Source organism: Pleurodeles waltl, chromosome 1_1 (assembly GCF_031143425.1).
Source record: "Pleurodeles waltl isolate 20211129_DDA chromosome 1_1, aPleWal1.hap1.20221129, whole genome shotgun sequence".
Classification (NCBI taxonomy): Eukaryota; Metazoa; Chordata; class Amphibia; order Caudata; family Salamandridae; genus Pleurodeles; species Pleurodeles waltl.
Window position 1 is genome coordinate 705,698,950 of NC_090436.1, and position 13,460 is coordinate 705,712,409.

A 13,460-nucleotide genomic window follows, 5' to 3' on the forward strand; every position below is an offset into this window, starting at 1 on the left:
GCATGCATGTACGCACTCACACACCCCCTCTACATACTCACACGCACACCTTCATTCACGCACACAACACACAACAACCCCCCACCCCCCTCCCCTAATGGACGATCAACTTACCTGGTCCGTTGATCCTCCCGGAGGGGACGGGATCCCTGGGGGCTGCTCCGCCGCCAGCACCCCGTCAACAGAACACCGCCACACCGAATCCGGAAAAGGACGGAGGGCTGCCAGCAGTCATAATTCGCCGAGCGGAAAACCGCCTGCACTGGCGGTCTTCAGGACGGCAGTCCCTCGGCAGTCTTGCAAAAAGACCGCCGAGGTTGTAATGACCACCATTATCTCTTAAAGAAAACATATGCGACAAAGCAACACCATAAGCTATGAATATCAGCATTAATAATGTAATTCAGCAATTAGGTTCATCAGTCATTTGTCACCGTCACCCCTAACATCCTACCTAACCAAGAGTAGCATTAGCATGGGGGTCTTCATGTGAAAAAAACAATTTAGAGAAAACATTAATTTGGAAAAATCTAGCTAAGTGTGAATCTCTATAACAGCGCAGTTGGTATCTAGAAGAAAAGGCACAAAATCGTCAGTCACATTTTCATAGCTACCTATCCAGGATGGATCAGCAACAAGTCAGTCTTCGTCTTCAGGTCATCAAATAGACAGCTACAGATCAGGCTCACAGAGTTTGAGCCCAATATCAGCAACTCGGACAGCGTCTCCTGACTTCATCAATCTCTCCCCAGATTCGCCTAAATTCTGAAGTCTTAGCCTCTTTGTCATGACTTTTTATTAGGGTCTTCCAGTCCATCCCACTAATTGCTAATTGGTCATTCGGTTGGCAGATATGACTCTAACCTATAGTTTTTATTTACCAAATCTTTTAACTTGCGCACAGGTCAATTCACAGAAAGCTGATTGGTTCTTCTTACGATGAGGACATCAACCGGCTCTTTAGGTATCAAAATTGTTGCATATGGCTCTCCAATCAGTGCCTCTCTTGTTCATGTCCTGGGAAAGTACATTTAGCATACACTACACATAATTGTATCAAATTGTCTTCATCATCTCCTGTCCGTCGGTGCATTGCAGAATGTTCTAGCTAAGCAACTTGAACACTGAGCAGTTCAAGGTCTCTGTCCCTGGTTACTAGTCCTTTGCAAGGCGTTTGAATTCTCCATGTTCAGAGCGAGCAAGGTCCAGTGAAACTACGCCTCTGGTTCAGCTAACTTAATAATACAAAACAAAGGTTATGCATTTCATTATGATATATTACTACATTTTTCTCATATTTTCATTATTTTGCATATTTTAGTCATTTTAGTACATATGGTGATCACTCCCAGAGGGCACATTTTCAAACGTGCACATTATTTTTCTACAATTAATTTCTCTATGCATTTTCACATTAGTAACAACATATAAATCATTAATAATTTTCTTAATTAGCATATCTGCTTCAACACCTCCATTACCATCCTTTTGCATTTCCAACCTTCATAATTGAAAGAAAATATCAACCTGGTTTGTAAAATCTTATGAGGTTCTCCAAACTTCCTGCGTCCGACACATATTTTCCAGATGGCCTGTGATTCAAGAGCACCTTAGTCCCTTGCCCTTTTTAATACCTCCCTTGAATTAGCAGTGGCCCCAAAGTCATGGAAAGTAGCTACAGTTGTCCCTCTCCTGCAGAAGCCCTGTGCTGATCCGTTGGCATTAAGTAACTACTGTCCAATCTCTCTTCTTCCCTTTCCAGCTAAGATCTCAGAATGTGAGGTGAATAATCAACAATTTTTACTCATAGGCTTCTGACCTGTACATAGTACAGACACAGCCCTGCCGGCAGTTACCAATGATACGCATGATGTTAGATCAAGGAGGCAGTGCAGCATTTATTCCTCTAGATCTGAGTTTTGCTGCCTTTGATACTGTATTCTATGGTCTCCTATGTGACAGGCTTTATTTATATTCCATTGGGATCTATCAATAAAGTGGCTGACATTTTTCCTGACTAAACTCTCTCATGTTGGTTGTCCTCAAGCCTAACGTTTCCAAACCGAAGCCCAGGGTATATGAAGTCCCTTAGGCCTCCTCATTGAGCCCTGTATTTTCTAATATATACGTCTCCACTAGCTGATCATATCCGCAGGCATGGTTTTCCCTTGATGTCATAAGTAGATAAAATTTGGGTCAGCATCTTGTTTGCAGACAGATCCATTACTGCCAAAATCGTTAACTCATGTTTTCAAGCTGTTGCATTCTGGATGAAATGCCACTCTCTTAAAATAAATAGTGATAAGAGTGAGTTACTCCCCTCTTGGTAGCTGCGAGTGTTGTGTAGCCATTTTAGCTATATTTATATATATATATGTTATTTTAGTGAACTAGGCCTGCCACTTTGCACTTTAACCTAGATATCTTTTATTTTAGCTTCGTTATATTATTTTAATAGTAGCCACATTTGCGGTCTTTTTTATTTTCTTTATCTAGCTGTTCTTCACCTAGGTCAGCACTGTGTTCTTAAACAAGACCTTTCACTCTGTGCTTTTCTCAAGGGTGTAGTAAGATAGGTTGCCGGCAAAAGTGGTACTCTTTGTTTCCACTGTTCATAGAAACATACACACTTATACGTGGGGATCCTTTCTTGGAACATCAGCTGTTTTATTATAAAAACTATTTTGACCCATTTACGTTAGAGGGAGATTCCAGCCAGATGACCACAGCTGTATGCTGATTGCTTCGCTACAGCTGCATATGTGAGAATAATGTAACTGAGAGAAACGGATGAGATCTGAGTGACCACGATTCCCCTGAGGAGTCATTTAGGTCATGCGCCTGGTTGCCCTAGTCATCCCTACTCTTGGGTGGAGATGAGGCATTGCTAGTTAGCAGGAACAAACATGGATTGGGCCGACAGGTGTCACATGGTGTGGGATCAGTCTCAGTCCCCAAGTACAGGTGATTCTTCTGCCGGAATCCAGTAGTCTCATTAGGATAATGAGAACCTGTGCAACACCAGTACTGGGCAACGCTCCATCTCCAATGGAATCAGCAAGGAATCTGAGTTTGTTTCTGATGTGATGGTTTCATAAAGCAATTTAATGTACTTACTTCTAAATGCTTTTTTAAATCTACGCATGCTACACAAGATACATTATTTACCATGGGCCCACTTTATTCAGAGGATTATCATATCCTACATCAATTACTGTAACTCTCTTTACCTTCTAGGACCCCCTAATAAAACTTTATCACAATTGCAACTGATCCATTACTGGGGCCTTCCCACCATTCCCCCCCCATTTTTCTATCTCCAACCGTTTAAAGATGTTATACCGACTGTCAGTACAAAACCACTTCACTTTTAAGGCTTTCTGTATCTGTCACAGAGCCTTCATCAAACATATCCTCATATTTACAATCCAGGGATTCACCCATTTGTTTCAGCATGGAAATTGTGCTCCTCGGATGCCCTACTGCTATTGGTTCCCAGCATCAACTGCATGAAACAAGGGGTGAAAACTGTTTCTTACTGTCCCTCCATCTGCGCTGATACTAACCATCTTAAGTTTTGTGAAGTTCTCAAGCTATTGCTTTTCCACTAGTTGATAAGGCAGTCTTCTTATTTAGCTTAGGGGCACCGTTTCCAGGCAATTTTCTACACTTTGCAAGTAGCCGTCATTTCTATATTTATGTGAAAAACTGAGTCAACAACCATTTGATCATTATCCCACAGGGAGTGAATTTGTTTGCAATCGAACATCATATGAGCTAAGTCACTAAGGGCTCCTCCACAGTTCCAACATTCATCAGCAACTAATAAGTCAAATGTCTCCATTCTCTGAGTGGTCCAGATGTATCTGTAAATCAACCAGAAGCTACCTTAAATAAGTACTGGGATATTTTTGACAAAAGCGAGGCTTTCCAAAATCCACTACACATATTACCTCTTCCAGTGATCAAATCTAACACAAGCAATCAGAACTATTGTCCATCCCCTCTTACTCACAACATACACTCTTCTCCAAAACACATCACCACACCCTGTACTTTTCAAACACCACTCACCAGCAGTAACTCGCATACAAATCCTTCACAAAGAAAACACTATGGGGGTCATTATGACCCCGGCGGATGGTGTTAATATGGAGGAAAGTACTGCCAACAGGCTGGCAGTACTTTTCTCCATATTAAGACATTGGCGGTTTGGCTCAAGCCAAACCGCCAAAGTACCACACCGTCTGCCACGGCGGTAATGGCCGCCGGGCTGGAGACTCGAGTCTCCAGCCCGGCGGCTGTCACTAGCCCACCTGCAGGATTATGACCCCGCCTACCGCCATGGTTTTCATGGCTCCCTTACTGCCACGAAAACCATGGTGGTAGGCACTATCAGTGACAGGGAATTCCTTCCCTGTCACTGATTGGGTGGATCCTGGGGAGGGGGTGGGGAAGACCCCTCTCTCACTCCCCAGGCCCCCCTCCATCTCCAGCCCCCCCGTTCATTTATGCACTTTCATTCACAGACGCATTCACACACTCCTTCCCACATTCAAGCATGCATGCAGACATCCATTCACACACACACACATCCACACACTTATAAACATACAGGCACACATGCATACACACAACACAACATACACGCACTCACACATCCATGCATGCACACACACACAACACGCAACACCCCCCGCAATCATGCATGCACATGCATACACACACACACCCCCACACACACAACACCCCCACCCCTCTCCCAGGTCGGAGCACCTGAATTACCTTTTGTGAGGGGGCCTTCCGGCAGGAGATGGGGCGCTGCTACCAGCAGCAGCGCCCACCAGCAGAACACCGCCAGGCCGTATCATGTGTCATGATACGGTCTGGGGCGGTATACTGGCATGGCGCTGCTGCTGGCAGCACCGCCACCTGTATGGCCACAGCCGGATTTCCGCCATCCTTCTGGCGGAATCCGGCTGTGGTCATAATCCGGTTGACTGCTAGTAGCCGCGGCAACGGTCTTTTGGCCACCGTCACCGCAGCGGTAGGCGATGTATCCCGCCAATGTTAGAATTAGGCCCTATATCTCTTCTTATTACTCCACAAAAACAAAACAACACACACGCCAGCTCGTTACAATCACAAACACTTTCAAAATACTTTCCGTCACACCCACTCCCACCCTCCTGACTACACAAATAACACAAATCCTGAACCAACTTTACTCTAAAATTCACATTCTTCACAGTCTACCACAAACACCCCAACACGGCAACATTCATTCACCTGCCTCTCATCCATTGCACAATTTAGAGCCTTACAATATGACTGACATGCCCTACCACCACCCCTAACCCATAATCCATCAACTCTAAACAGACTTAAACAAAATATACAACATGCCACTTGTCACAATTTTGCATCCCCATGTCTATTACACAACAGGGCTACTCTACAAAAACAACATAACTTATCATCTCACTTTCAACCACCATCTCCTCCACCATCACCCACCCACACACGCAAACCCAACCAAATGCCTTCTAAGCCTGCTGGACGAGGAACACGATATAGAAAAACAACACTATTGTAACCCTCATATAGTTAAATATCAATGCTGGACACATCCTAGATGTCTTTAAGGGGTCCCAGAACTAGTTACTGTTCAAAGCATCACACCAGTCACATGGTCAGACCACTATTTGGTAACTTTCCAACATAAAACACTACACATCAACACACCCAAGACCACCTTACATACATCCGCCTTTCAACCATGGAACAAACTTAATTTTGAACACTTAGAAACATAACTAACAGACAACACAGATCTAGAAACAATTAATTCTGTTCAAAAACTTTACAAGTGGCTACATGAAGCTTTCGATATCCTAATATCACTAAGAAGAACAAAACAGGACAAAAGAAATCAAGCACCTTGGAGGAATACAGAACTAAAAAAGATAAAACAACAAATCAGAAGGCTGCAACTAACCTGACTCAAATCAAACAACATTCAAGACAAACTTCAGCTAAGCAAACTTAACAGAATATACAAACCAACAATCAAAAAAGCTAAAAAAGGTTACTACTCAGACAGAATTCAAAATGCTATATCTGCAAAAAAAGAATTTTATAAAATTTTCAACAAACTTCGAAAACCTAAATGCATGGAAGGAACTCATCCCATTACTCAAGATTTCGCAGTCAAACTAGCAAATCATTGCACAACCAAGTCAGACACATTGGACTCCTTTTTAAAACAAAGGAAAACCACCAACACCAACCCGTTTGCAATAATCCCCTCCAAGAGTAATCCAACCCAGCCTCTGTACTTCCGGCTGCCCTTCTGACAATTGTCCACCACACATCTTCAAGAATATTCTTTAATCTATCTCTGCCTCCACACCAGTAAGAAGAATCATCAATAATTCTTTAACTATGGGAATCTTTCCTGAAGATCTTAAAAAGGCATAAATACGCCAGTTATTAAATAAAACAGTCCTGGAACCGCATGACCCAACAACTTTCAGCCCAATTACAAATGGTAGTTTCCTGGGCAAACTGATAGAAATAACAATTTTCACCCAGACGTCTCAATTCATTGAAGATAACTCCATACTTTCAGACTACCAAACTGGATTCTACCCAGGAAGAGGCATGGAATCTGCCCTCATCGCCATCTGGGATGATCTTAAAAACACAACAGACCACAATGGAGTTGCTGCACTACTTCTCCTGGACCTCTCAGCTGCTTTTGACACAGTTGACCATGACATTCTAATACACCCTACTAAGCTGGTATAGAGGGGACTGCTCTCAACTGGATCACATCCTACCTTCAAACAGAACTAATGTTGTCCATACTCCCCCTTTCTCGTCCAAATCCTACTTCAGAAAAGCAGGAGTCCGTCAAGGCTCAATCATTTCACCCATGCTTTTTAACATCTACATGATGTCATTACCGACAATGATCAATGAATTTCAACTGACATGCTACAACTATGCAGATGACACACAAATACTCCTTAAACTAGAATGCCCCAAAGACTTTGCAAACTCACAACTCTTCAGTTGATCAGTGGATGACCTGGAGCCATCTCAAACGGAATGCTTCTAAAATGGAAATACTCACATATAGTGATTGGAAAAATGATAACCAATTCTGCGCCTGACGATCTGGGGCCAACTCCTAAACTATCTAAGGAAGTAAGAAACCTTGGAATTACCATGGACTTCAAATGAACAAGTGTTGGACCTGGCCCTTTTTGCAGGGTCATCCCCGATCTTTTTGCCTCCTTCCTCCAATTTTCTCTGACCAGTTTTTGTTGGCTTTAGGACTCTGGGCACTTTACCACTACTAACCAGTGTTAAAGAATATATGCTCTCTGTGTAAATTGTATTGATGATGGGTTTTTCCATGATTGACATAGTTGATTTACTAGAAATTCCCTAGTAAAGTGCATTAGAAGTGCCCAGGGCCTGTAAATCAGATGCTACTAGTGGGCCTGCAGCACTGATTATACCACCCACGAGTAGCCCAGTAAACATGGTTTAGACCTGCCACTGCAGTGCTTGTGTGTGCAGTTTTAATCTGCAAATTCGGCCTGGTAAGTGTACCCACTTGCATGGCCCAAACCTTCCCTTTTTATACATGTCATGCACCCCTAAGGTAGGTCATAGGTATCCCCATGGGCAGGGTGTAGTGTATGTTAAAGGTGGGACATGTCCTGGCAGTGAAATACTGCCAAATTCGGTTTTCACTGTGCAAGGCCTATCTCTCTCATAGATTAACATGGGGGCTGCCTTTAAATATTAATAAAGTGCAGATTTCCTTTGGGAGCAGATGGAAATGTGGAGTTTGGTGTCTCTGAACTCACAATTTAAAAAATACATCTCTTAGTGAAGTTTGGTTTTAAATTGTTAGTTTGAAAATGCTACTTTTAGAAAGTAGGCATTTTCTTGCTTAAACCATTCTGTGACTCTGCCTTTTGGTGGATTCCCTGTCTGGGTCAGGCTGACAGTTAAGCTGTTTTTGAATCCCCTCTAGACAGTGAGACAAAGGGAGCTGGGGTGTAGCCTGCATATCCTGAGTCATCTGTGCTAGAGTGGAGGGAGGAGTGGTCACTTACACCTCAATGGGCTGTGCCTGCCCTCTCACAATGCAGTCTCTAACCTCCTGGTGTGTGTCTGGGGCCTGGCCTGGGCAAGGCAGGATCTTGGGAACAACAGAGACCTTTCTTTGAAGTATGCCTACTTCAAAGGCAGAAACAGGTAGAAGTAATGGGCTCAAAGCCCCAAACTTTAGATTTCTTCACAATCACTTCTGGATTCAAGAGTAACCTCTGCAAGGAGAAGATCTGAGGAGAAGTGCTGTCCCTGCCTGTGACTGTGCTTTGTTGGGCTATCCTGCAGTTGCTGCTTCTGCCTGTGAAAGGGGACAAAGACTGGACTTTGTTGTGCATTCCTACTTGAAAAGAATCTCCAAGGGCTTGAACTGAGCTTGCGTCCTGTTTTGAAGTTTCAGGGTCATCAAAGACTTCCTCTGCCAGCACCTGGACTCTCTGCTGAGACTTCTGCCCTGCCAAGTGGTGCCCTGTCCAGTCCCTGGGCCCGTGAAAGGTAAAGTTGGCAGACCAAGAGCTGAAAATCCACGCACAGAACGCTGTGCGGGGAAATTTGACGCACCATCTCCAATGTGGCTGATAAAAGATGTGCTGCTGGCTTCACGGCTGAAATCGACGCTTCATCTGCATCACAGCTGGAAAGTCGACACCCCGCGGCTGGAGAAACGGCGCGCAACACCTGGTGCAGTAGCTAATAACAACGTAAAACCCACGCAGTGTGGTTTTCTAACACCGTGCGACTGGATTTTACTCGCAATGTCCCTGGGTGTCAAAACCACCCCGACTCTTCGTGGATCCGAGGTGCCCCATCCAGAAACTGACGTATCACCAACCCGACCTAAGAAGAAACGACACGCGGCCTAGCTTGCAAGAAGGAATCGAGGCATCGCTGACTTTTTCGATGCACGCTCTCTGTGCAGCTTTATTTTTTTACACAAACCCTTTGTGCAAAATCATGGTTTCCATTGTTTTCTATGGAGTAAGACTCTTATTCTTTTGAAAATTCATATTTTAACTTGTGCATGTTGGATTTTTGGTGGTTTTGGTCTTGTTAGATTTAGATAAATATTGCCTATTTTTCCAAACTAGCGTGTTGTCCATTTTGTAGTGTTTTCACTGTATTACTGTGTGTGTTGGTACAAATACTTTACACATCGCTTCTGAGTTAAGCATGCCTGCTCGTGCCAGGCTACCAAGGGGGCGAATGGGGGTTAACCAGGTGTATTTCTCCTTTGCCCTGACTAGAGTGAGGTTCCTTGCTTGGACAGGAGGTAACCTGACTGCCAACCAAAGACCCCATTTCTAACAACAATGAATACTCCAGTGGACAAATTAGCAAGATCAAGCTTCATCACCATGAAAACTCTGTGACGCATCTTCCCCCACCTCAGATTTCCACACAGAGTGCAGACTACTATGTCTCTTGTACTATCTAAACTGGATTACGCCAATGGCCTCTACCATGGATCAGCTCTTACTACTATGAAAAAACTACAACGCATTCAGTACTCGGCTGCCAGACTACTCCTACATGTAAAGCCACAAGCCCACATCTCCCCTGCCTTGAGGGCCCTACATTGGTTACCGGTTACCAGAAGATCCACCTTTAAGCTGCTTTGTATCACCCACAAAGCAATACATGGAACAGGACTGCTTTCATCAGGAATAAAATCACCAAATACATTCAACAAAGAAACCTCCGCTCAGGATTGGCACCCCGCCTCAAAACACCACCATTCAAGAAATAACAATAGGTGGTACATCTTTCTCTGTTCAAGAGGCCAAACTATGGAATTCTTTATCCCCAAATATAAGATCCATGGATAGCTATCTTATCTTCAGAAGATTACTCAAGAGTTGGCTCTTTCCTACATAACCACCATACCCAAACAGCAATGGACTGTATATCTCTCTGTGTGTAAACATGTTATAATTTGATTATGTGTATACATAAATATATGTGTTTCTTTGTACAAATACGTATAATAACTATTTTATCTTAAAATATATACATACTCTTTAGGTCTGTTTAACAAGTTAAATGTATATATGTATGAATTTGTATGTGTAGGTGTATATTATGCATTTATTTATATATATATGCGTGTGTGTATTATTCTACACTTGACGTTCATAGGTCACTGCATAGTTTCTATATAAGTTGCTTGATTAGATGCTTATGAGTCTCTGTTTTATTTTATCTATCACAATAGGAAAATATTATATTAACTATTTATCTACAAGCATTTTCACTATTGAAATATTGAGGAAAGATAAAATAATGTTATAAAAGTACACAAATTAATTAACTTCAAATAATGTAACTCTTGAAAGCCTGTGTTTATAAGATACAATTTTAAATCTCAATATATTATATTCCTTATACATTTATTCCCTTAATTATGTACACATGTATCTATATATTTACCACTCTAATCCTACTGTACAAGAGGAAAAAACAATTTTACTCTCTCGAAAGCTTTAATCTGTTTGACCATCACCCCATATCCACTGTATCCACCCTGTCTCCATTCTCTGACTCATCCCAAATCCATTTTACTACTATGATCCAAAATAACCCTTCCCAGACTCTTCCCTCTTCTACTCCTCCTGGCTCACTCCAAACCTGTTTATGACTATAATCTCCCAAACAACTCTCCTACATTCACTCTCATTTATCTATCCTTTGACTCATCCCAAAACCCATTTAATTACTATGATCTCCCTAATCCCTTTCTACAGACTCTTCCATCCTCCACCTTTCCTTTACTCATTCCAAACCTCATCTTACTACTACGATCTCCCAAATAACACTTCTGGATTCTTCCCTCCTCTATCTCTCCCTTATTCTATTCAAACCAACTAACAGAATCACATGTCTTCTGCTCAAATTAACTCATACCTCCCTACGCTAATACTAATTCTGTAATCATATTTCCCTATACTAATCCACCACCAATCCTTTGGGTTCCGGAGCAGTGTGCTAGTTGACAAAAAGCACTTTGGTGCCTCATCAGGGGGAGTAACTGCTATATAAATACAATTACAAATGGTGACCCATTCTTTTGTAGTAGGTCTCTCAAAATGTTCCATTTATCTTGCGTGTATATGCTGAGTCTGAAGTTAGATTGTGTGAACAATTTGTATGCTTTTGCAGCTGTGTGCCCTCTTTGGTTGATTGTTATCATTAATGGAGGTAGAAAAGGGATGGTTTACTGAGCTTAGAGACAGCTACCTTTAAATTCAGCACATCATAGAAGTCTCCATTTTGTCTTGAAAATCGGTGAAAGATAGGGGCTCAAGAGTGTGAGCCCAGGTCTCTAATCAGTGTGATAGCAACCCTGTATCATTTTTCCCAAAAGTTTGGTTTTTCTTCAATTTTGATTCTTTTGCCGTGCAACAGGGACTATGGCGTAGAATTTGATCATTTGTTTTTTAATGTTTTATCCAGTAGACCTAAAGCCCTAACTGTGCTCCATATGGTACTCTGGGAGTGTGTGACTGATTGATATCTTATGACCACAAGTGTAGAGATTACAGCTAGAGGGGAAATTATATCTCTTTCTATTTATTTTCATAATAGAATATTAGCCTAGTCATTTCTGAATCATTGTGATCCTAGATGAATCCGAAATGCTGTTTGTGATCTATTAAAGTCAGCCAAATTGATACACTCCCCCAGCAGTTTCGTGAGTCCTATTTCTATTAGGAAGATTCTGCCCTATTTTGATTTTCATAAGAAGTCAAAGATGAAGCTCATTTGCTTTTTTTTTTTTTATTGTTCAGAGCGTTATCCTGAAGCTTGGGTGTACTTAGCTTCTGAATTTAATATGTGTTAATGCTTTTTCTGCATTTAATGTGAATATTAAAACGTTATCCAAATATATAATTGTATGGTATGAATGGTATTCCTTCTGTTTCGGAGTTGTTTGTAAACAGGTGTTAGAAGGCTTCCATCACTAATAGGAACAGGAGTGAGTGCAGACAGCCTTGCCTGTCCCTAGGTAAAGGGAGAAGCAGTGAGATATATGTCCACTGACCTTGACTACAGTAACTGGGTCTGAGTATAGTGCCAGGGTCATTCTGCAGAATTCCACACCAAGGTCAAAGCTGGAGAATGCTGCAAAAGTTGACCCATGATACCTTAATTGGTTTTCTACATATAAGGCCATTGCAATAATTTCCAGAGTCAAACTGTTTGGATTTCTTTTTCTGTTATATGCCCAAAGAGACCAGTATTGCCTGCAACCAAATGAGCTTCCATGAAGCCAGTTTGTAGCAGACAGATCAGGTCTTAAAGGACTAATTCTAACACAGATTCCAAGATCTTCGCATAAATCTTGCAGTCCACATTTGTTAGTAATACTTGTGATGTTTGTGCGGCTCTTAAAAAGCTTGTCGCTCCATATTTATAACCAAACGTGGCTCCGTCGCTTTCACTTGGCCCTCATAAGTAAATTGTTTGAAAAGAGAGCTTAAGGAATCAAACAGGTCTTCTAACCAACATTCCAAGAATAAGGCTAGGCGCTCATTGAGAACACCGAGAACACCCTCCACCCCCCCATAGTAGGCCTTTGATATTTTTTTTAGATTTAATTGGTCTGTTCAGAGTTACTTTGCTGGTGAGACTACAGAGGTCTAAAGTTAGCTGACTCCCCTATTTTTGGTGAGATCAGGTTATTTGAGGAGTACAATGAGCACCGTGTTGATATCTCCCCATTATTGTTCTTGACAGCTGCTATTTTCGTGCTACATTTGTTTCATTTTGCACATCTTCCTAAATTTGTAATTTGTGACCCATAAATGAGCTGGAGAGCTTACTCTATTATTATGTTCGTAGTTTAAGTTGGTCAATTTATTAAGTGTAAGTGGGTCTTTGTTTAAGGACAACGACTTTGCGATGTTAGAAATGTATTTTTCCAGGCCATTCAACCAATTTTTTCTTGGTCTACTTTTGGGACCCATGTTACTAATCAGGACACCCCTGATAGTAGCCTTTAAGGAGCCCCCTCGAGATCTGATGGGTCCGTGCAGCTGGTTCATTGTTATTTAAAACAATTGTTGATGGCGTCTTTTGGATCGCTCAACAGTTCTTCATTCATTTTCCAAATCCCAGTTTGTTGTGATGCAGTGCCTAAGCTGTACTCTAGTGCAATGATAATCAGTTTGATCTTGAGATTGGTAGACCTGTACAGGTGGCCATCTACCAGAATGTTATAAATTCTAGAGGAGCGGCGATTGTGAGACTAAAAGGTATATATCCTTTCCCTGCTGGGTTCTACAGCCTCCGTATATCCTTATGGTCATGGTATTTACACTTTCATTATGCAC